Raw genomic sequence first — 23987 nt, 5'->3', positions numbered from 1 at the left:
ATCGAACTGCAGACCGTGGCTAGAGGTAGCCTGCATTGCTGCATTTTAACCACTGTGCCACCAGGGCTCTTAGAAATCTAAATATGTTTCAAAATGAATCTTACCAATCCAGCAGAACCAAACAAATACGTATAGCTATATCTCTGTCACTAGTTAATGTTTACCAAATTTACACAGACTTTATTTGCAAAACATGCAGAACCGTATTTGCCTTTGTTATACATAGATAAACTATTAACTTGACCTACTTGGCAGCCATGAGAAACATCTATCTAACGTGATTTAGATCCGCATCGATCTGTGCAGAGATGATAATTAGATCACTAGATAATGTGCATTTCATAAAGTAGATCACTCAGTGTTATAATGGCAGAAGCACTCATGTACAGGTAGTTCTTGATTATGACCACAATTGGGACTTTCCATTGTTAAACAAGGTAATTTGTTAAGTGAGTCATGTCTGTTTTTATGATCTCTTTTCCATGGTTGTTAAGTGATTCACTGGAGTTGTTAAGTGAATCACACAGTTGTTCAGCAAATCTGGCTTTCCCCCCATGGACTTTGCTTGTCACAAACCAGCTGGGAAACTGGCTAATGGTGATCACGGGACTCTAGGATGAAGCAACCATTGTAAATGACATGAGAGTTGCCAAGTGCCTGAATTTTGAACATGTAACAATGGGGATGCTGCAACGGTCATAACTGCAAGGACAAGCCATACGTCACTTTTTCCAATGCCATTGCAACTTGAACAGTAGCTAAACAAATGGCTGTAAGTCGAGGACCACTCTTAAGCAACTCCTGGCCTGCTAAGACCTATTGAAGTCAAATAAAGAGATGGATATTTGCTTCTGGTTCAAATGGATCTGTGAATTAATCCCAAGAGCTAAGGGGCTCATGGGAGGGTTCGTCTTCAGTGACCTAGCAGTTAAGATACTGGGCTGGTCGACCAGAAAGTTGGCAGTTCAAGACCCAAGCACCACATGATTGGGTGAGCTCCTGTTACTTGCCCCAGCTCCTCCCACCTAGCAGTTTGAAAGCATGCAAATGCAAGTAGATAAATAGGTACCACCGATGAAGTAACAGCATTCCATGCATCTTGGCATATAGTCATTCCAGCCACATGACCATGGACAAGGCTGGCTCCCTTGGCTAAGAAATGGAGATGAGCACTGCCCCCCCAGAATCAGACACAACTGGACAGGGGAAACCTTTACCTTTCTACATTTATAACTACTATTTACATTTTAAATTGGAAATGCAATGGATTGAATCTCCAAGTGTCCCGCATACAAAGTACTATATGTCCTATTAAGCTGTGGAATTTCTCTGATTAAAGTGAACGATGAGAAGATGTAGTTTCCAGGTTCATATGAACTTCAGGATATTTTAAAGTAATAATTGCAATCATTGGGAAATTGTTGCAAAATAGGCAAATGACACACATGCCCTGACACACCCGTGTATGTGTGTGTGTATGTATGCGTGTATATCAGACACCCACAATAACTCTTTTCTTTTCACGTTGCTTCATCCAGCTGAGCTTATTTGTTTCTATGACTTTGTAGAAGCAAAAATGGATTGTATGAGTATTGATAAAAATCTCCTAAATTCTTTACTTTGCAAGCCCAATCCTTGGCGTAGGGTCCCTTAGCGATCACTGTTAGCAACTCCACCAAGCTATTTATTCTGCCTAAATGCCAGGAAACAAACCAATAGGCAATAAAACACAATAGCTATTATCAATTTACAAACTATTTCTTCCAAACAATTGTGCCAAAGAAGAAAAGAACTGCCGATGCTTTTTAATGAGGTATTTGAATGAACAATGGCTGAGGTCCAGGTGTTTGAGCAAATGGGCATGCAGACTCAAGATGCAGCCTTTATCTGGCGCCATGCCCTCTTTTGATTGTAAAGGTGCAGAGACTAATGGTAAAATAAGAAATATTGACTGTATACCGTTATATAGCATCAGATCCCTGTGCAAACATGTTATTTTATTCGCTGCCAGTTTCATCCTGCTACATGGACTAGCAAGATTTTCACTTGGCTTCAAATAGGAAACCAGAACAGTAAATCCAGTTTGGTGCTTTGCAGTAAATCTCTGCAGAGAGATATTTAGTGTAAACAACAAAACAAAAAAAAAGATGTTGAGACCTTGGAAAAAGTTCAGAGAAGAGCAACTAAAATGATCAAAGGCCTGGAGACTAAAACATATGAAGAATGACTGAAGGACTTGGGTTTGGCTAGTCTAAAAAAAAGAAGAAACACGGGTGACATGATAGTAGTATGTCAGTATTTTGAGGGGCTGCCACAAAGAAGAGGGTGTCAAAGCACCAGAGGGAAGGACGAGAAACAATGGTTGGAAACTGACCAAAGAGAGAAGCAACCTGGAATTAAGGAGAAACTTCCTAACAGCGAGGACAATTAACCAGTGGAACAGCTTGCCTTCAGAAATTGTGGGCGCTCCATCACTGAAGATTTTTAAGAAGAGACTAGACAGTCACTTGTCTGAAATGCTATAGGTTCTCCTACTCGAGCGGGGGGCTAGACTAGAAGACCTCCAAGGTCCCTTCCAGCTCTATTCTATTCAGTGCCTGGAGGCAATGATGAGATGCAATTAATTGAGATTGAATTATAAACCCAAAAGGCATTGTTACTTTGAATAATGTTGTATCCCACATAAATGCTCATTAATCAAAAAACTATGCCTTATGTTATACAGTAATGCATGCATAAGGTCCTTTCATAATCTTTTTCTATCTAGCCTAAAACATATCTTCAAACTTTCTCCTGACCACGGATCAGGAGTACAATCCTAGTTTGCACACTAGTGAACAAAAAGGTATATGTCCCAATTACTGTATCTATGTGTGTATGAATAGATCTGTTTGAAGGGGGTGATAGTGCCCCCTATTTTATGTGTGTATGAATAGATCTGTTTGAAGGGGGTGGTAGTGCCCCCTATTTTAGGCTTTGTGGCCACTGATTCATATTTTGTCACTCTGGGAGATATTTCATGATCCAGTCCTGCTCTCAGGCTGAAAAACAGTTTCTATCCCTGCTGTAATCTAGAAATACACAATGAAAGGGTTAATAGTATGTAATTTTTACCACCGACTGAGAAAGTTCATTCTTGGGAAGTCTGATTACCTGAAGGATCAGGAAGGAAGGAAGGAAGGGAGGGAGGGAGGGAGGGAGGGAGGGAGGAAGGAAGGAAGGAAGGAAGGAAGGAAGGAAGGAAGGAAGGAATACATGAGCCCAAATTTGGGATTCGGTGACAATACTTGGTAGCAATTTGCAAGTGGGTGAAGCTGGAGAGGAACACTTCTTTGGATCATGTTTTAAATGCGTTCATTTCTAGATTGCTGGCATAAGACATCAACACAATAAAACTATGTATACAATTCAGAGGTCATTAACTGTACAGCATTTCTTTGCTTCCTGGGACAATACCATTCCCCACCCTTGGTACGGTTACTTTGTGTGACTTAGCTAACTCCTATCCCCCGCACCTACGTTTAATCAAAGACAGAACTCTCTATGCAGACATAATTTAGTCAGTCTGTCCTATTTTCCTCGTTTTGAACAAGAAGGTTAATGTTCAGTCTAGACAAAACTGGTCGGCCTTCGCTTGTGAACCTTAATCCCTGCAGGACACTTCATCTCTGAACATGTTTCTTATTTTCCAGACAAGCCTAGGGGATTTGAATCTTTCAATAAAATTCCTGGCTATATGCAGGCTGCCTTTTAGTACTGATTTATACATCAATAAAACATCTCTAAAATCCCCATACCATCAGAGGTAGAGAGTAGGTTTTAGACATGTAAATAACATGGCTTAAGGCATAGTGTATTTGGGCAATAATTCATCCTAGCTTTTGACTTTTCAAAGTGGATTGCAAGTTCTGAAAGTATAGAACAGATTTATTTTTCTTTGTAATGAGAAGAAAAGATCTAAGTACTGATCATGCTTGTTACTGTATTTTTCTTATAATGGACTACATTATTTTGCTTTCGTAAGAGGTGAACACCATGTTGATAACCTCTTCTGTACCAGTTCTGCCATTGTCCTGGTAATTCAATGTTCAACCAACTATCAGTGTTTGTTATATTAAAGAAAAGGACAGTTTGCTCAATCTGTAGAAGTGTAATGAAACTTCATTCTGAGCCTGAGATTTTCACAAAACAGTTTCTAGGCATTTTCTCTAGGGCAGTGTCAATCTTAACAATCTGACTCTTTATGTACTTAATTTCTTGAACACATTGGAAATTCTACGACAGTGTACCAAAGCTATATATGGAAGTCACACTAAAACCATGGTTTACTGTGATAAGAATACATGGATACCTCTTGTCCTGCTTGTTCGAACTCTGATTCATGGGTCTGCTACTCCTGTACTCTCTGGAGAAGCTGTGAGGAGTTTAAAGTTTTTGCTTCCATTTATGATTAACATTGTGGTATTGCCTGAATCTAATGTAACTAGGATCACTAACTTTGGTTTGCTAAAATAAAACAGTTTCAAAGTGTGGGCTGCAAATCTAGCTTGCTCAAGATTAAGCATAGGATGTCTGAATATTAAACTCTTATTTTTGTGCATCAGAGAGGAAGAATGAAGAGAGGAAATGTATAAGTTTGGGGGTTATTGTGTGGTTGAAATGTAGCCAGTCTGGAAATGGCATTTGAAGCTGCCTTTCAATAATTAGAGCTGAGCGGTAATATCCAGATAGCCAGTAGAGAGTAGCAGCAGGCATACAGGACACTTTTAATCTTTGCTGCCACCTAGGAGTTGCCAGTGTTTTTGCAGCCCATATCTTACTGCCTTAATGTAATCTTGCATTATTTTTTAAAAGAATGTTTGGCATAAAAACCAATGTAAATATTTTATCGATCAGAAAGGACAAATGGATTTTTTTTCCAGAAGAAAAGAAGCAATACATTTATTATTTACAAATTTTATAGCCTTACTGATTAGTCAAACCAATTAGACACTTGATCTCTTTTCCCCTCCCCAAAATACTTGGAAAAAAACATACCTTCTCTGTTTTGAAGCTTGGCTAAGTTCTAAAGTTTAGCTGAAACATTCCCCAAAAATGTCTTAATTGGTAAAATGATCTCATCTGGGCAAATGTTATGTAATACTGATGATATATAATTACAACCTTTGGAGGGGCTCACATATGCCAGTCACAGAAACACACAAAATCCCACAGCTAAATCCAGATTTGCACTTGGGCCAAGAATGCCAGTTTCTAGTGGTTTTGGTCAGTAGCTGTTTTCAAGTATTCACACAGCAGCAAAGTCTAAACAAGAATGTCTCAAGGTAATTGCTAGTGGAAGTCTTTTGATGGATAGGGTAATTTTAATAGCATTCCTATTGACTTTCTTTACACCAGTTTGTATAGCCTGATATCAGAATGTATTAAATATAAGATCGTCAACTTATAAAGTGATGTTGCCTTGGTTTGGCAAAGTTTGAGCCCCACACAATACTGGACAATGATTTGGTGAAGCTGGCTTACAGTGTGACTGCAAGAAAAAAATATCCTGGATTCCAAGTATGTGAATCGGCCTGAGCCAGTGTTACAACATATTGGACTGCAGGTTCAACCAAGATTAGTGCCCAGCTGAGCGTTGGGGTGGTGTAAAGATCTTTTCCTGACTTAGCACTGTTCATATTGCCTGCAACCTCCTTTTCACGATACTTTTTCAAAACAACTTTCTCTACATTTTTCTTGTGCAATGTAAAGAATGAATGTCCCCCCCCCCGCCGGTTTCCATCGTCTTTGTAATGCAGGTTTTATATGAAATGCTTTTAATTTAGTGGAATTTTGCTGTTGCATTTCAATCACATTTATTCTGCTATTTGTACAATTATACAATGTATAATTACATGTTATCCTCAGTCAAACTGTTCATACCTCTGCATACTTGTTAAAGAAGACTGTGGCACGACTCCTTGCATCTTAGTTTGTTAGCTGGCCTTTACTGGATGCCCTCTTTTCTGTGCCAAGGGATGACAGGTGGGCAGGGATCAGTGGAGAGGTAATAAAGAGCCATGGTGGCGCAGTCGTTAGAATGCAGTACTGTAGGCTACTTCTGCTGACTGGCGGCTGCCAGCAGTTCAACAGTTCAAATCTCACCGGCTCAAGGTTGACTCAGCCTTCCATCCTTCCGAAGTCGGTAAAATGAGGACCCAGATTGTTGGGGGCCAATATGCTGACTCTGTAAACCACTTAGAGAAGGCTGTAAAGCACTGTGAAGCGGTATATAAATCTAAGTGCTATTTCTATTGCTAAAGATGTAAATTCTGCAATCTGATGTTGCATCGTCTCCTCTTTCTAGTCCACAGGCTTGTGTTCAGGGCACACACACTTTATTTGAACTAAGTTTCTGAGTGTTCATCTCTACAGACATCTAGTCTGTATCCAGTGGTGGGATTCAGCCAGTTCGGATCACTTCAGCAGAACCGGTAGCTAATTTTTTGTTGCCCAGGCCCAGAATGGACTTCCGGAAGCGGCATCCACACAGAGAACCGGTTGTTCACATATCTGAATCCCACCACTGTCTGTATCACATAACCCTGGGCATAGCAGGCAGACTTTGAAATATAACTGATATTTCAACCTGTTCTCCATTAAATATATGCACAATTACAGGAATGAATAAATGTAAATGAGCAGTACCTATGCCTATGGATTTTTTTTTGTACATGTTCTAATGATCATAGCTACAAAAATATATTCCTTATGATAAATGCTACTCATCAGTATAGCCTAAACTCAGCAATCTGCTACAAGCAAAAATAGGAAAGCCCACCTCATATGAGTAAGCGTCTGCTTACCCATTTTATGATACAACATAATGAAGTTATGACTAGTCCAGTTAAAATAAATCCCTGGTTCTGTGTATGAAATGACAGAATAAACAGTATTAAGGTAGATGGGCTGAGGGTGATAATCAATGCAAAGCTGCTTTATATAGTCAGAACAGACCAAACCATGAATAGGTCTGCTTAGGACAGCACTCTGAATTTCACAGATTTTTCACTTATTTTATTTAAGAGATTCCAATACCTCTAATTGGGTAAAGCTGATATTTAAATGTGTTCTTCATTTAGTTTGTGAGAAGAATATTCCCTTGCTGAGATTACTCAAGTTTGAACAAAATGTAATTTAAGGCTTCAGCTCTCTAAATGTGAAATTTAATCATCATCCAGTATTTTTCCACAATTCACTATTTATTAGTCCAGTGAACAGTTTTATTTGTGACTTGAAAATAACAGTCTTGGTAGGAATCCCCCCCTTAATATTTCTTTTTTTTTTTTCTGTACTCATAACAATTTGTTTCCCATCCAAAATTTCTTATTCCAGATTTTCCCTCATAGGGGGTTTTTTATCTGTGATACGGTAAGTTGAGAAATATTGTGTGTTTCCATGCATCTGATTGAAATGAGATGCAACTCATGAAAGCCAATGACATTTAATAAAATTTGTTACTCAGAAAAAGTGCTACCACATTTCTAATTTATTTGCTACGGTAGACTAACATAGCTCTCCTCCTCCTCCTTCTCTCTCTCTCTCTCTCTCTGTGTGTGTGTGTGTGTGTGTGAGAGAGAGAGAGAGAGAGAGAGAGAGAGAGTGTGTGTGAGTGAACGAGAGACAGAAAGAGAGACAGAGAGAGAGAGAGAGAGAGAGAAAGAGAGAGATATTCATCAGTCTACAATTAGAAACAACAGCATTCTCAACAGCACCCTAAAAAGTTGTTGTTGCTGAATGTAGCAAAAAGAACTAAAGACAAAATTGTGTACAAGTTGCAGTTCTATGGGAGCTTCTGGGCAGAGAGCAAAGTCTTCAGAAAATGTCATCTTTTTAAAGGTATTTTTCACTGCAATGGCACTCAGGTTATTATAATCATTTGGGCAGTTATGATTTACATAAGAGAAGCTGGATGAAATACCATGTTGTGTGACTGGACTCCTGTTTGTTTAATGGAAATTTAATGCCTGGAAGACCTGGCCATTCTTAATTTTGCTTAAGGGTGAGCAATCCAATGGAGCACTCAGACATTTGAAAAGGAAGATGAATTGCCTCTTCCTGTTCCATTAATAGAGACTTTCACTGATGGGAAAGGAATGCAGTTTAATTCACATTTAATCTAACTATAAAATGTGCTCAACTGTCATTAACCTATATAAAGGTTTTAAAAATTAATCATTGCTTGGTGCAAAATTTGGAGTGCATGCATAGTATAAGTGCTGTTTTATAGAACAGATGTTAGATGTAATTGACATTGGGTACAAATCAGAAATACATACTAAATGAGCTGTTTACAAACAATTCTTTGGAACTTCACCCTTGGCCTTAACAAGACTTGATATAAAACATTTGTACGCTTGATTTGTATGCTTGACAACCTTGAACATGCAGGGAAATCTAAAAACAGAACAGCAGCAAATCTTTCATTGACATATTTTGGGCTTTTGAAAAATAGAGTGCAAGAGTACATTTGCTTTGGTACCAGAAATACATTTTTGGAACGGTTCTTTTCTACTATAGTTTCCTCTCAGTAGTAGTCTAAATTCTGTATCTTCATTGATTTTTCACAATGTTTCTGAATGGGCCCAAACGTGGCCTTGACTTTGAGGGAACTCTTCTAAAACAGGGCTTTTCAACCTTTTCACCCATTGTACCACTTTTAGGATATGGCAACGTCCAAGTAGCACCAGTCGCCTAGCAAGGTGTCAAAAACTTGATGACCCAAAAAGTGATGAAGTACAGGTAGTCCTCGACTTACAACAGTTCGCTTAGTGACTGTTTGAAGTTACTATGACACTGAAAAAAGTGTCCCCCCCCAAGCCACAGCCGAGCAAGACACCTGCCTGCCCGCCCGGCCGCACTCTTCCTCCTGTCCGAGGTTTTCATTGTTGTGAGCATTTCTGTTGAGGATTGGCAGCAGGGGTGGGGTGGGGGGGTGTTTAGTTTTTATTTCCCCCGTCTGCTGGGTGGTTGCAGCAGGTTTTGGTCACTTCACATGACCCTGGGACACTGTGACCGTCATAAATATGAATCAGTTGTCAAGCATCTGAATGTAAATCACAAGACCCTGGAGATGCTGCAACATTCCAGCTGATTGGCGCTTCTTCTGGGCTCAGCAGAAGCGCCAGGATCAGTGCTGCTTTCCAGCTGATTGGTGCTTCTTCCGGGCTCAGCAGAAGCGCCAGGATCAGCGCCGAGCTACAGCTGGAGCCTGGCGCTGATCCTGGCGCTTCCACTGAGCCCTAACAGCCCTGCAGCTCCAGCCATCTCTCGCTCAGGCTTGTGCGGTGCTGCCACCAGTTCAGCTCATTCCTCTCCCCCACTACCACTTTTCTAGGATGGTCGCGTACCACCTGCCAGGTGCCAATGTACCACAGGTGGTACTCATACCACTGGTTGAAAAGCCCTGTTCTAAAACATCAAGGGATTTCTAAGGAAACAAAACAAAAATGTCCCTTGTTGAGACAAATAAAATAGTACAAATTGGTCACAGAGGGCCTGAGGTCAACTCAGATTGCTGATAGAAACAGAAAGTTTTGATGCACGCACTCCAAAAGCCTAACGCTTTCTGGCAAGCTGACCTCCGTGCAGCTGTTGCATTTCTAATTCTTCTGGTGGATCAAATCAATATGATTTCCCATTGGCGGTCTCATGGGCTTTAAGTTCACAGAAGCATAATTCCTTCTCTCTTTTCATTCCATTCTAGCCAGAGACCTTTAGAAACACAACCATAGAATCCAGCTCTCTTTCCTGCTGTTTCTTTTGCTGTTTATAAATAAATAAATTTATTTATTTATTTGTTTGTTTGTTTGTTTGTTTGTTTAACAAATTTATATAGCTTTCCAACTCACCCACAGTGACTCGTTTTCTGCCCTTTGCATACCACTTCTTCTGGTTCCAATAAACGAGGAGATGAAGAACAGGATTGATATGTCCTCTTACTAGTTGAGAAAATGATTCCTTTTGTAATAAACCTGGCTAAAGGATTAGAATGCTATATTTTGAATTGATGCATAAAAACAAAAATCCATATTTGGCCAAAACTTGCTCCATAGATTTATATATCATATCAAACGCCGCTTTCACTTTCAACGAGACCATTATTAGCTGGTTCCAATTTTTCTGAATATGTATCTAAAATAGTAATTTCTGATCTAATATTATCCAAGGTCTGCCAATCATTTGCCATTCTCTTTGTTCCAAATGTCTTTGCTTGATGTGACTCAATGAGCATTCTCTATCAAATGTGTAAAGACAATTAAATTCCTATTTGGCAGACATAAAAGCCCTCTATAGTTCTGTAGTAGGTTATGTTTGTCTATATTCTCAAAAGTTCTTTAATTTTCCAAATGTTCTTGCTCTGACCTCTTACTCTTTTCTTTCCAACAAAAGCAATAAAGTAACCACAAAAATATGCTTTAAAAGGATCCTAAACATCAAGCTCTTATGATGTCCGGAGTCTACCTACCATGTGGCAGAATAAGAGAGTAACCTTAAGTGGTAAGTGTAGCAGGGAAGGATAGCAGAGATACTCTTCATCAATACTCCAACTTTATTATTCTACGGCAGGGATGTCAAACTCAATTTCATTGAGGGCCGCATCAGCATTGCGGTTGCCCTCGGGGGGTGGAGGGGGGGTGGCCAGGGTGGGTGTGGCCTACTGGGTGGGTGTGGATGGAGTGGGTGTGGCCTACTGGGTGGGCATGGCCAGCTCTACATTGTTCGCGTCAAGGGTGCCTGTGGGGGCCTGGGCCGGAGTGGGACAGATCTGAGGGTCTCTGGAAGAAGGGGGTGGGACCGGGGCAAGTGCCAAGGCATAATCCATTTCTTCATTCCTCACAAAGGGTGACACTTCCCCAGCATGCAGCCAGGGGGCAGGGCCAATGTGGCAGGGGCTGGTCCCTTGCTGTTTCCAGACGGCCTTGTGGAGCTAAGACTGAATGCGTTTCAGCATAGATGGCCACCCCAAAATTGTACATTGGCTCCCGGCCGGCCTGGGCCAGGGCCAAGGCAGCGGGGGCCATTCCCTCACTGTTGCCAGGGTGGCTTTGCGGGCCTCATGAAACCACTTCGCGGGCCGCATCCGGCCCCCGGGCCTTGTGTTTGACATGTCTGTTCTACGGGTTCACATGTCATGGAAGACATACAGGTAGTCCTCGACTTACAACAGTTCATTTAGTGACCATTCAAAGTGACAACAGCATTGAAAAAACTGACTTACAACTGTTTTTCACACTTACAACCATTGCAGTATCCCCATGGTGACAAACATTTGGATCCTTGGCAACTGAGTCATATTTATGACTTTTGCAATATCCTGGAGTCATGTGATCTCCTTTTGCAACCCTTCTGACAAGCAAAGCCAATAGGGAAGCCCGATTCATTCTTAACAACCTTGTTACTAACTTAATCACTGCAGCGATTCACTTAACAACTGTGGCAAGTAAGGTTGTAAAATGGGGCAAAATTCACTTAAATGCTTCACTTAGCAACCAAAATTTGGGGCTCAATTGTGGTCATAACACAAGGACTGCTTATATTTCCTGTATTGAAATTAGATTCAACAGCCTGTACAGGGACTGGAGAGGAATGGGCATTTTGTTCTTGGACAGTAAAGTATACTGGGTTGTTCACAGCAGAATAACGCAAACTACATTGCAATGCAACATTATTGAACGAATCAAATATGTGCGTTAAGGTAGAGGCCTGTGTCAATGAAACCACAGTCTTCCCAATCTTTTCCCTGATTTGCTTCTTTCCATCTAAAGCTGATACAAATAAACGCGCTGGGAAATATGGAAATTCTTTTACTGCTAGTTGAGAACAGCAAAGAATGAAAAGCAGACAACTGTCTGATTTTTGTGTTCCCAGCAAATGAGGAAAACTGTTTGCTTGGCAAAGTCTCTGCCCATCTGTTTGGATGCAGAAGACACTTCCCTTGAGAGATAAATGAAGTGGTATTTGGGGAGTAAGAGCCAACTGCCTCCTTTCTTCTGTGTCTGGTGTCCAAAGACTGAGGGGAAAAAATGTAACTGCTTGAGCAAAATTTCCTAACTCCATTCCAAACTTAAAATATTTATACATTTAAATTCCATTTACGACACACAGAGATATACACATAAGCATATACAAACCTTTACACTAAAAACACGAGAGATCTCTGTGATACGGAGATGTGAAAGTCCTCTTATAGAATATAAATTAACATTTGTCTGCTTTTGGACAAAATCCAAGGTTTCTTCTTCTTCCCTTTCTTGCTCTCTCAAGAATGTGATTCGCATTTACATAGTCCTGCTTTTTGGGAATGGAGAGATCTGCCCGTACATCACAGACATGGGGTTCCACCAAGCTATTGTTTGGTCTAGGTGTCTCTTACTTCTAGTTCATGCCAAATCCAACATTCCTGTTTTTGAAATCTCTTCTAATCATGTAGCACAACCCAATTTCTTTTAGTACAACTTCAGTCTATTGAGGACCGATCAACTACTACTTAGAGGCCCACTGCTCTGCCACTGATGTAAAAGAGCATAAATATATATATATATATATATATATATATATATATATATTGGGTTGGGGAGACATTTTCTTTGAAAGAAAAAAAAAAGTCAAGGATTGTCTACTGGAGAAAATGGCCAAACTCCAACCCAAACACGTGCAATGTTGAAGTCAAAACTTTCTAACATCTTTTGTTCACTTAGTAAGGTCACTTAAAAGTAGTCAGTGGTGGGATTCAAATACCTGAACATCCGGTTCTCTGTGTGGATGCAGGCCTGGGCCTCCAAGGCCTAGAATGGACTTCCGGAAGTGGCATCCATGCACTTCCGGTGGGCCATTCTAGGCCTGGGAGATCTCCTCCAGGCCTCCGAGGCCTAGAACGGACTTCCAGAAGCAGCATGGATTCAGCTGGTTCTCTGAACTCAACAAAATTTAGCTACTGGTTCTACTGAACCGGTGCGAACCGGCTGAATTCCACCATTGAAAGTAATGGATAAATGTAATTTATGAAGGGCTCTGACTCTTGCTAGATTTGAGCTAATTCCTACTGCAGTTTTTGAGGGCAGCCTGACCAAGGCCCCCTTGAGCTTAGGTTTTTGTCAGTGTCAGATGCAACCAGGTGAAGGATTTACTGTGCTTTTGAAGAATAGAAGAAGAATAACAGAAGAATAATATAACTTTATTGTCACTTTGAATGTATACTAATGGGCATACATTAAAATGAAATTTTGTTGCACACAGCTCTCACCTCTGATATACACAACATAAATATGACAAAAATAAATAAATAAATACAGAATTATGCATATACCCACATATATTATATGACACAGAGAAACAACAGTCTAGTTTGGGTTATGTGTACATGTGCATGGTGAGAAAAATGAATCTTGTGAGTTTACCAGACAGATGGCATAGGCAGTGATGGTGAACCTTTTAGAGATTGAGTGCCCAAAAACTGGCCCTGCCACCACTCCACCCCCCTGCCCTGCCCCCGCTCCACCCCCCATCCCCCGCCCCACCTGCCCGCAAGGCCACTCACTGCCTCCAGGGCCCGCCGCAGATCGCCCAGGCAGCCCGGCAGCGCTATGACGGTCAAGCCCCCTGCAGCATCAATTGTGCATGATGGGGTGTGAGAGCAGAGTCTTGTCTACGCTACCTGGCTGCCATGTCCTTGGCTGCGCTGCTTTGGGTAGGCCACGCTCAGGGCGACTCTCCTTCAGGGGGGCTGCTGGAGAGGAGGGGGTCATGCGGGGAGATGAGGCTGGGGCAACGGCACGTGTGCCGCCTCTGGCACCCGTGCCATACGTTCACCACCACTGGCATAGGGAACAAAGCTATTACAGAATTGGGTAGTCCTGCTAAAAATACTTCGAAAAGTATTTGTTACAAACATTGCTCTCTCTTAGGGAAAAGTTAGGAGCAAATGTGTGTTTGATTATACGAGACTCAGGAAAACAGGTCTTTTTGCCAAAAGATAGTTCTTTTTTTAATAGAGATTTGGGGGTTACAAAGACAAAATCTGGATATTTATTTGCTCAAGAAACTATGTGGAGGTAAATTAAAAAGGAGGGATAAAATGGAGTATGTGAAGTAGAAAAGGATCTTAGGAAGCCCCTTTTCTACTATCTTCATAACAGAAATATTGGGCACTTTATTGGATTTTGATGATTCTGATTATATTTATGATCCCATACACAGATAGCCCTCACTTAATAATATTAATTGGGATTGGCAACTTCATCGCTAAATGAAATGGCTGTAAACCATGATGTTATGTGACGGTGCTGACTTACGACAGCAGTTGTGGCAGGGTCCCAGTTGCCATCATTAGGCAAATGCTGTGGTCACATGATCACCCTTTGTGGCCTCCTGCCAGCTTTCCCACTGACTTTGGTTATGGCAAATCACGTGACTGTGGGATAATGCAATGACACCATTGTGAGCTGGTTGCCAAGTATCCAAATCATGATCAGATGACTGCAAGGTTTCTACAGTGGCCATATCTATGAAAACCCTTCAGAAGCCCCCTTCATTCAGTGCCTTCACAACTTCAACTGGTTGCTCAATGGGTGGTTGATCAATGAGGATTGTCTATACGGTTTCAAGATGTGCTGGTTCTTTTGTTAAATACTTCCCTTGTTAAATGAAAATATTTTATTATAAAGATTTTATTCATCTAGAACAGGGCTGGGGAACCTTGGCTCTTTTATGACTTGTGGACTTCAACTTCCATAATGCCTGAGCCAGCACGGCTCAGGTGGTTGATGTCCACAAGTCATAAAAGAGCCAAGGTTCCCCACCCCTGATCTAGAACAATAGTTTTAAATGTGAAATTTCAAGTTCAAGCTCGAATGATTGTTACGCTGATTGGTTGAGATCTTGGTAGGCTGTTGACCAAAACCGATGTGTTGTGCTGTGCTACTGTGTCCCAAAATATCTGTAAACTATCAAATTCATTATTTTTCACTTTTCTTGCTTTTCATGGACATATAGGTAACTTATAAGAGCACATGTACAGATAGACTGTCCAGAACATCTATAATTCCAGATAAATCAATACAAATTCAAAGGTTTCTACCCAGTGGTGGGATTCAAATATGTGAACAATCGGTTCTCTGTGCGGATGCCGCTTCCGGAAGCCCATTCTGGGCCAGGGCAATACAAAATTAGCTACCGGCTCTGCTGAAGTGGTGCGAACCGGCTGAATCCCACCACTGTTTCTACCCCTTTCTCTACTGGCCCTCTTTTTACTTATATATGCTCATATTGTGGTTGCATATTTTTCCATATCCACACTTCTATTCTTTCCAGTTTTCTTTTCTTGCTGGGTGAGGAGATTTTCCTTTCTTCCAGTTTGCTGAATAGGAAGTCATATTGCTAATCTACTCGCCCACTAAGAGCGAGCCTAGAAGCAATGGTGGCAATGACTTGATGCAGGAAGAATGTGTGGTGGGAGGACCTGATTTCCTCCCCAAGCCCCACCCCTGTTAATTTTCAGGAAATTCTTCAAGACCTGGCTGTGTCATCAGGCCTGGGGGTCCCAAGGGGACCCAGGGAAATTCTAAGATGGCTCCTGGACTGCAGTTAATATTCGCTCTGTCTTGTGCCTTGTGGTTTCTTTCTTTTAATAATGACTGTTTGAAATTTTAATAATTGTTCTTATACATTTATTGTTTTAACTAATGGTTGTATGCTGTCTAGAGCAGGGGTAGGCAACCTTGGCTCTTTTATGACTCGTGGACTTCAACTCCCAGAATTCCTGAGCCAGCTATGCTGGCTCAGGAATTCTGGGAGTTGAAGTCCACGAGTCATAAAAGAGCCAAGGTTGCCTACCCCTGACTAGAGTCACTCTGTGCAAAATGAGCAACTATATCAATTTGATAAATAAACAAATAAAACTTCGCGAGCTGTTATTCCAGCGCACCCAAAGGTTAGAGGAGGCTAATTAAAGAAAAATTACTCTTCATCAAAGTCCACAAACAATAATATATTAAATCCTACGGCTGTTAGGAAAAAAAAATCGGCATTCAAATCAAATGTAGAGTGAGATTTCCCCCCCAAAAAAGAAAAGAAATTATTTTATGTATAGCATTCTACGATCTCTGCTCTCCATTTCTTCTTCATCGTAATGAAGTGTGTAAGAACGAAGATGGTATGCAATACTTTTTACTGCTGTGTACATGGTTGTGAATGGGTTGTTTACACAGTACAGGAAGTCAAGCAAGCCCTTTCTACCTCTTGCCATTTCTGAACAGATTAAACTTTGTGAACTTCCACTGAAGTGAAATGTTGAAAATTTATATCCAGCTGCTGTTTGCCTTGCAAGGACTGCAGAGCACAGGAAAGGCTTGTGTCATGTCATTTTCTCCTACTGTTTAGAGGATTTGACAGGTCAAAATGTCCTCCTCTCTGGTGCAGGCTCTTTAAATATATTTTAGAACAGAAGGGAAAAGAATGTGAAAGACTGAAAAAAAATAGCAATTTCTGGATGACACAATGGCTGGACAAGCTTCTATGAACTACAAGCCTTCTAGTGATGTTGGGCTAGTTCTCTCATTGTTAAAAGTCCTCTTGCTATTTAGGAATGAGATAAGCGATGATAAAAAATGATCAGATGTATCTGTAAGGTCCCAGTGTGGGGGAGGTTGCCTTAAACATTTTAAATTTAAACATTTATTGAATGTCAGCTGTGTGGCATATTTGCATCACTACAGCAAAGTGATAGAAGTAGAATTACAGAAGTAATAAGTTTTCCCTGCTTTTCAGTCAGCATTCATTTTATTTATTTAGGAAATTTACGTGGCTGCCCATTTTAAGCAAATAACTTTGGGAGGCTTACAAAGCAAACCAATTAAACAACACAAATATTACAAATAACTATCATAAATGACAGGGGGGAAAAAAGACATCTCACCTATTATCCTAAATTGCAAACTCACTTGCTGTTTTAACCAGAAGAAAAACACACTGAGTTCCAGCCTCAAAATGCACATCACTTCACAAAGAAAGACTGGAAAGATGCTTCATTCATTCATTCATTCATTCAATCAATCAATCAATCAATCAATCAATCAATCAATTTATATGGCTGCCCATCTCAAATAAATGACTCTGGGCAGCTAACAAGGAATAAAAACAAGATGAAAAAACATCTTATCAAAAACCATGAAGAGCAAATACAGCAATGTGTTCTGAGTGTCCACCAAACAAATTATTTGAACTGTGCAAACTATTCAAAAAACTTCACAAAGCATGTTAAGTGTGAGCAAAGCACCTTTCAGTGTTCACTGAGTTAACTTGTAGGCATAGTTCATGGGGCTGCTTCAAATGGCTTGTGAATCATACAAGTCCTCATCTGCATCTCAGGCAAGTCTCAATCCACACCTGGAAGTTATAGAACTTGACTGTCACAAGATGGTTGTGCAGATGAGCTATTTAAACCACCTGGAGGGACCCAGACTGGGGAAGATTGAGGCTCTACCTTAAATCTGTACCCAGCAAGCTGGTCCCAAAGGTGTTTAGAAGAGGTTGAAATCAGAGAAGTAAGGCCTACATTTTGCAGAGTAAACAGCTTCATGATAACAAAATATAGGTAGTTCTATACCAGAATTTGCATCACTAAGCAAAGCAGTTGTAAAGAATGATGTCATGTGACCATATTGTTTAGCCATGGCAATCTCTGCAGCTCCAGTTGCCATTGTTAAGTGTGCATTGTGGGTTGTTTAAAAAGAACCTCCTCTGACCGCAACTTGCATTTTCCTGGCTTTCAACAAACAAAGACAATGGGGAAGCCGGCAGGAAGCTGTATGTTCCAATCATGATAATGTGACTCACAAACAGGCCAGCTAGCAAGTGAGTGCTACAGAATGGAGACAGGCAAGGGAATGATGTGGCATGGCATGAGTGCAGGGGATGGATGGGTGCTATGGTGAGTCACTGTCATGGGTCCACCCCTGGACCCCTCTCCAGATGTGAGTTCAGAGGAGGAGAGTGAGTTTGAGTCTGCAGAGGAAAGTGTGGAGCAAGTATTGCTCAGGATCCGGGCTCAGAGAATGCTAATCTGATGGAGCAGCCTGTGGCTCAGATGAGGCACAGGCTGAGGCTGAGGGAGGCATGCCACAGCTGCAGCAATTGGCCAGGAGGCTCAAGGTAAGGACTGTGAGCAGCTGCTACCTGTTAGCAATAAGGAGGAGGTGGAGTCCACACCTCCTTCTGATCCAAGGACACATAGAGCAGAAAGGAGATAAGCACAATGCCGGTCAGCTAGACCAGGGGTCCCCAACTTATGGGCCGTGGGCCACAGGTTTTTGGCCAGCAGGCGGCAGAAATGGATGGTCAAGTGTGCGCACGCGTGGGTGTGCATTCCCCACCACTTGTGCTAGCACCCGCGGCCCCATTTGTGCATGCGCATGGGGCAAACGGGGACACTAGCGCGGGGCAAGTTCCACGACCTGTTTGTGCATGTGCAAAGGGGGCCGCTAGCCCGGGTGGGTTGTGTGGCCCATTTGTGCACGCGTGAATGGGCCGCTAGCTACCACGGGGTGTGTGCAGCCATTCATGCATGTGCACAGTGTCAGCGCATGCTGCATGCACGAATGGGGCCTCTAGTGCCATGCCAGGGTGCGTGGCCCCTTGCACGCATGCGCAGGCACAACTTTTGAAGCTGCTCTCCTTCCCTCCGGTCCACGACCCCGGAAAGGTTAGCGACCTCTGAGCTAGATTATCTTGTTTAGCACCATCATAACTTTGAACAGTCATTGAATGAGTAGTCATAACATGAGGACTACCTGTAATATTTCTGACTTCATTCTGTGTAGGGTGACATGTAAACATTTAAATTTAAATGGTCTCTACATTATTCCTTAAACACGATAATTTAATCTGTTGGGCTTGTGCATACTTACTTAACAAGCAAATGATCCTAAACGCAGAACCATCAGCATTTCCAATTAAGTCAGTAGATGGGATTTGAAACACAATGACCCAAGTATCTTTCTGCAAATTTAAAACCTAATAGAGGAGGAATGCTCATAGCACAGGGTAAGAAAGTTATTTTTAATATCAGAAAACTGTGGCAGATAGGTATTTTTGTTTCACCCGGTCTCTGAGACGTTATTCCATCTCTTCAAATAAATTATACCCAGAATGATAAATTGGATCAACTTTAGACCAGACAAAATATTACATCAAATACATCACACGTAGGACGTTTGAATGATGTATCAGTTACCTTCCCCAGGCACAAGAAATAATCAGTCAGTTTCTTAAAATATTCTGTCTGGATTTTGAAAGGCCGCATGAGTTCATTTGGCTTCTATTCCTAATGGGATGAGTGCATAGAGAAGAGTTGATGTTAAAAAAAAGTTAAGGAGAAAAGAAAAAAAGCGTAAGCTATTTTAACAAAAAAGGGGCCAAGGTGAAGTCATTACATTGTCCCCATTCTCAAAATAGACTATTTAAAATGAAGGGAAATGTTGCACAACCTCACTACTAATCAAGGTTTTCTGCCAAAACCTGCACTCATTTTTCTTTCGGGGGATTGCCTTTCATGGGGAAAATTCATTCTTTCCCCAAATTCCTCTGTTAAATAACAGCAGTAACCACTGTGGATGGAAATGAAGAACTCTGGGTTATGAAAGAGATGAAATAAAGAGGAATTAGGACCTATTTAGGATAATTGGAAATTCAGAATGGGGCAGAGAACAGTTGTTTAAGATAGGTCACCCAGAGTTTATCCACTCTTTCATTCGGCATGAGCCTTTCCCCACTGCTGATTCAAAGGGCCGTTCAAAATCCTTAGCTTGTCTGAAAATTATATTTGTTTTACTAACCCTTCTCCTGTCCATATTCCCATCTCCATTTGCTGCTAATCTTCCAACTTCCCTTCAAGTTGGACGGAGGACTAACAGATTTGAAGAGGAAAACACTACTTCAATTTGTGAGCAGCTACGGGTGGCTTAGGCCAGGGGTAGGCAACCTTGGCTCTTTTATGACTCGTGGACTTCAACTCCCAGAATTCCTGAGCCAGCCATGCATGGCTGGCTCAGGAATTCTGGGAGTTGAAGTCCACGAGTCATAAAAGAGCCAAGGTTGCCTACCCCTGCCTTAGGCCTTTCTCGCTCCTAGTGGTGATGCGGTGTGTGCAAGATAAAAGCATGAGAACCAAGCAGGCAAAAAAAAAAAAACCCACATGTTGTCAGGTAGGCATTGTCATGCCACTGTTAGCTGAATGTGAGGAAAGGTCCACTGTATAAAAAGAAAATTCACTCTGAGTCTCTCAGCTACAGTCTTTGGCTTCTTCCCAAATATGCAGTTTGAATGATGAAGGAGTTTGCAGTAACTTGAAAATCATTTCAACCATCATTTCAGTCTTGGCCTAATTCCTGCTATACATTTTTTTTACTCTCTTTAAAACAAATAAGAAAAATGCAAATACTTTGGCTAAAATTGGAACTCGGGGTATGGCATTTTAAGTTTCATTTGGAGCTTTTCAAAATTTTATTCTAAGCTTCTTAGTACATTTTTTTTTCAGGGTTAAAAAAAGGTTGTATATGTTTTATTGAGCAATTTTGGATGCTAATTGTTTCATAGTGTAGTTCATTGACTAATGTTTTAGAAGAGAAATGGGGGGGCACTTAAAATTAAATAGCAGCTTCTATAGATTTTGGGAACTCTCTAGCTGTGCCAAAATATTCATACTTTGTACCTTAAAAGGGAATTATTCTTTTATGTTTGGAATTCAGCTTAGCAATATTTTTATAGTGGGTCTCCGTTACACAGATAAACGATTTGTGGAGAAACTATACATAGCCAACTTAATTCTATACATTGGATGCTTTATAATAATTTGCCATGACATTTAAAGTGACCTAAGGTTAATTTGCATTATATTTGCATTCTGTTATTACTGACAGTTATTTCTCCTAGATTTCTTTCATCACATCTCCCCCATCCACTACCTGCATTCATAGTGGTTTCTCTGTTTTTAGAGGAAGTTTCCGGACTTTCACTGGGAACAATGTCTACTGTATTCTTAACACAATTTCCAGGAAAGACAGAAACATAGTTCTTTGCATGTTTCTATTCTTACATATTGTGACTATTGGAAACATATATTAGCATTATAAATAACAACATTTGTACTGCAACTGCAGAATATCTCGTTTGATGTCTTCTGCTGTAGTTTCTTTACTTCTGCTAAGAATACATCAGTTCAAAATGTTACCACTGAGTTCAGAACAGCCTTGTCTGAATTGGTGCTCTCTTGAAGTGATGGGTGGACCACAATTCTTCTTGTCTTTGCCAGTAGAATGCAGTTGTAGGCCAGCACATCAGGTTGGGGGAGGATGGCATAAGGAACAGACAGCTGCAACTCTGAAGCTGTTACGTAATAGTTGGAAGCCATCTTAACCCACAATTGCTTGGCTTCTGCAGAATTGGCCTCAAAATGTCCTGCCAGCTGTTTGGGTATACTAAAGTTGTGCTTTCCGAAAGTTTAATAATAGTCAAGTTACATCTTTTAATGCTTGTTTTTCTTGTCTTTGTGTGCCTATGAAGGAGGCATGCCTATATTTCAATGTGCTAAGCAGATTCCAAACTAGTTTGATAGCCTCATCTCAGTGACGGCGACAAAAATAAAATCTTCATTCACCACCAATTTAAGGATAGTCACCCTAGGGAGAGTTAACAGGAAGTTTTCAATACAAAGTGCAATTAGAACGTTTTCGTACATGGGACCAATGGTTACATAACCAGGGAAAAGGGACAAGGTCCTACTATTATACATGGAAAGGGCTAGTCATGTATATGATAATCGCTTGTTTCTAATTGCCTGAGAATCCGGATCCAAGGAGGCTTTTTAAAAATAACATTGAATAAAGTCATTCTTAGCCCATTGATCACTTGTAGGACCTAAGACATTATTAAAGCACTCTTGAGCAGTCATAGGTGCTTTTTAAAAGTTTGGGATCATATTATATGGAGATGAGATACTAATATTCACTCATTATTCCTGTGGAGGAAACTTGCTACATAGAAATGCCACTGCTCTTACGCACCAATGCATCAGCATTTACACAGAGAAAGCAGTGTGCAGAAGTACAGTTGGTTTGAAACCCTCTCTGTGCATGATTTTGGAGCGTGAACAGTGTATAACAAGGGTAGTCAACCTTGACTCTTTTATGACTCGTGGACTTCAACTCCCAGAATTCCTGTTGAAGTCCACGAGTCATAAAAGAGCCAAGATTGAGTACCCCTGGTGTATAAGAATCAGGTACCGTATTGACTTCTTCCAGTCCTATATGGGAAACCATCCACCTGTGAGAAACTATAGAAAATCATATCGTTGTCATCAGCCATTCAGTTGTATGTGACCCTTGGCCACACTATGGACCAGCACTCTCCATGCCCTTCTGTCTCACAGCACTTCCTTCTGATCTGCCATTCTCCTCCTGCAATATTCTGGCAGGGTGAAATCTGCCAAATCAGCACTGATTCATTTTTCAAGTCGTTGCTAAAATGTTATAGAAGCAATTTACTTTTCCTTCACTTTGCATCATATTTTGGTTCAACAATGTTTAAACCTTAGGTGCTTCCTTAAGTAGAAAGAAACTTTCTACATACCCTCATCCCTGGTAACAGTAATGACCTCAAGTATAAAAGCTTCTCCCTTGACTGGTCTGTGAAGCACCAATTAGAAGTGTTCAAATGGTGGTCTCTGAGAAATTTGTGGGAAATTGCACCTGATCCAGTACTGAGGCAAAGGGAGAAATAAACACACATTTCTTTGGGATGGCTAAAGATCATCCTGCTTAATAATGAGCTATTGATGGCTTATTCCTAGTGTTGTGAGCATGTCTCAGAGTAGATGAGATTATGACTCCTGTGTTTTATCCAGTGTAGTACCCCTTACTTTAGTAGAAAAGTGGACTATTTCTTGGTTTCTGGTAGAAACCAAGACACCTATGAGATAGTGTTTACTTTCGTTACCTTAATCTCCATGAAACCATGCACAAACACGTTATGGCAACTTCTTTTTTTTTTTGTTGTATCCTCATGATGTTGCCTTAAGTGTGTTTCCAGTAAAACATCACTTTTGAGGGAAATTAGATGATTGCTTATTCTTTTTCTGTTGTTGTTTTTTTGTCCAAATTAGGTCTGAGAGCAAAGCCAGCATTTCCACAAATACCTCACTGCACTTCCTGTGTCTGAGAGTGCAGACTAGCAAATTCATCTAGACTAAGCTTTTTCATTTCAGGTTCTGGGACACCGCATCTTTGTGAGTAGTTTACAATGCACTTTGAAGACAAAATCACATTTTCTCTGAGCCAGATGGCAGGTGGGCAGAATCTCATGAAAATACAATCTTGATTCAAGATGATACTTTTGAGGAAATCAAGGGATTCCTTTGTGAGCTGAAATCAGCTATCTGCAAATTACATCCACGTTCCTCTTGGTTATTAAAGAGCAGGTGGTGGCAGGGATCTAGAAGGCAGCAGATGCACCCTTAGATGAGATGAAAGAAGACAGTGATGTGACTCCTACTCAAAACACCATCTCTGGGCCCAGCCATCCTAGACAAGTATTGACATTATTCCTTGGCAATGTTGTAGAGAAGATAGATGAGTTTCAGTTACTGTACAGAGGCCTCTGGATAATATGAGTTATCTGAATCCTTTCCAGTGGAATTTCAGATCAGGGCATAGGATGGAATCTATATTGGTCACTCTTGTTGATGACTTGCAGGAGGACTTGGAGGATACTGATATGCCCATTTGGGACTTGCAAGATCGTTCAGTGATGGTCAGTACCATTGATCAAGGTATCTTTCTGGAATACCTGCAAAAAATGGGAAATTTGGAGCATTGTTTGATATTGATTTATTCCTTGAATGCATGGTTGAGCCTTTGTGCACTTCAGCATGGATTGTCCTGTAGCCTGGCTCCTTC

This window comes from Protobothrops mucrosquamatus, unplaced genomic scaffold (assembly GCF_001527695.2).
Source record: "Protobothrops mucrosquamatus isolate PMUCROS unplaced genomic scaffold, P.Mucros_1.0 scaffold23, whole genome shotgun sequence".
Classification (NCBI taxonomy): Eukaryota; Metazoa; Chordata; class Lepidosauria; order Squamata; family Viperidae; genus Protobothrops; species Protobothrops mucrosquamatus.
This window is presented reverse-complemented; position numbering follows the sequence as displayed.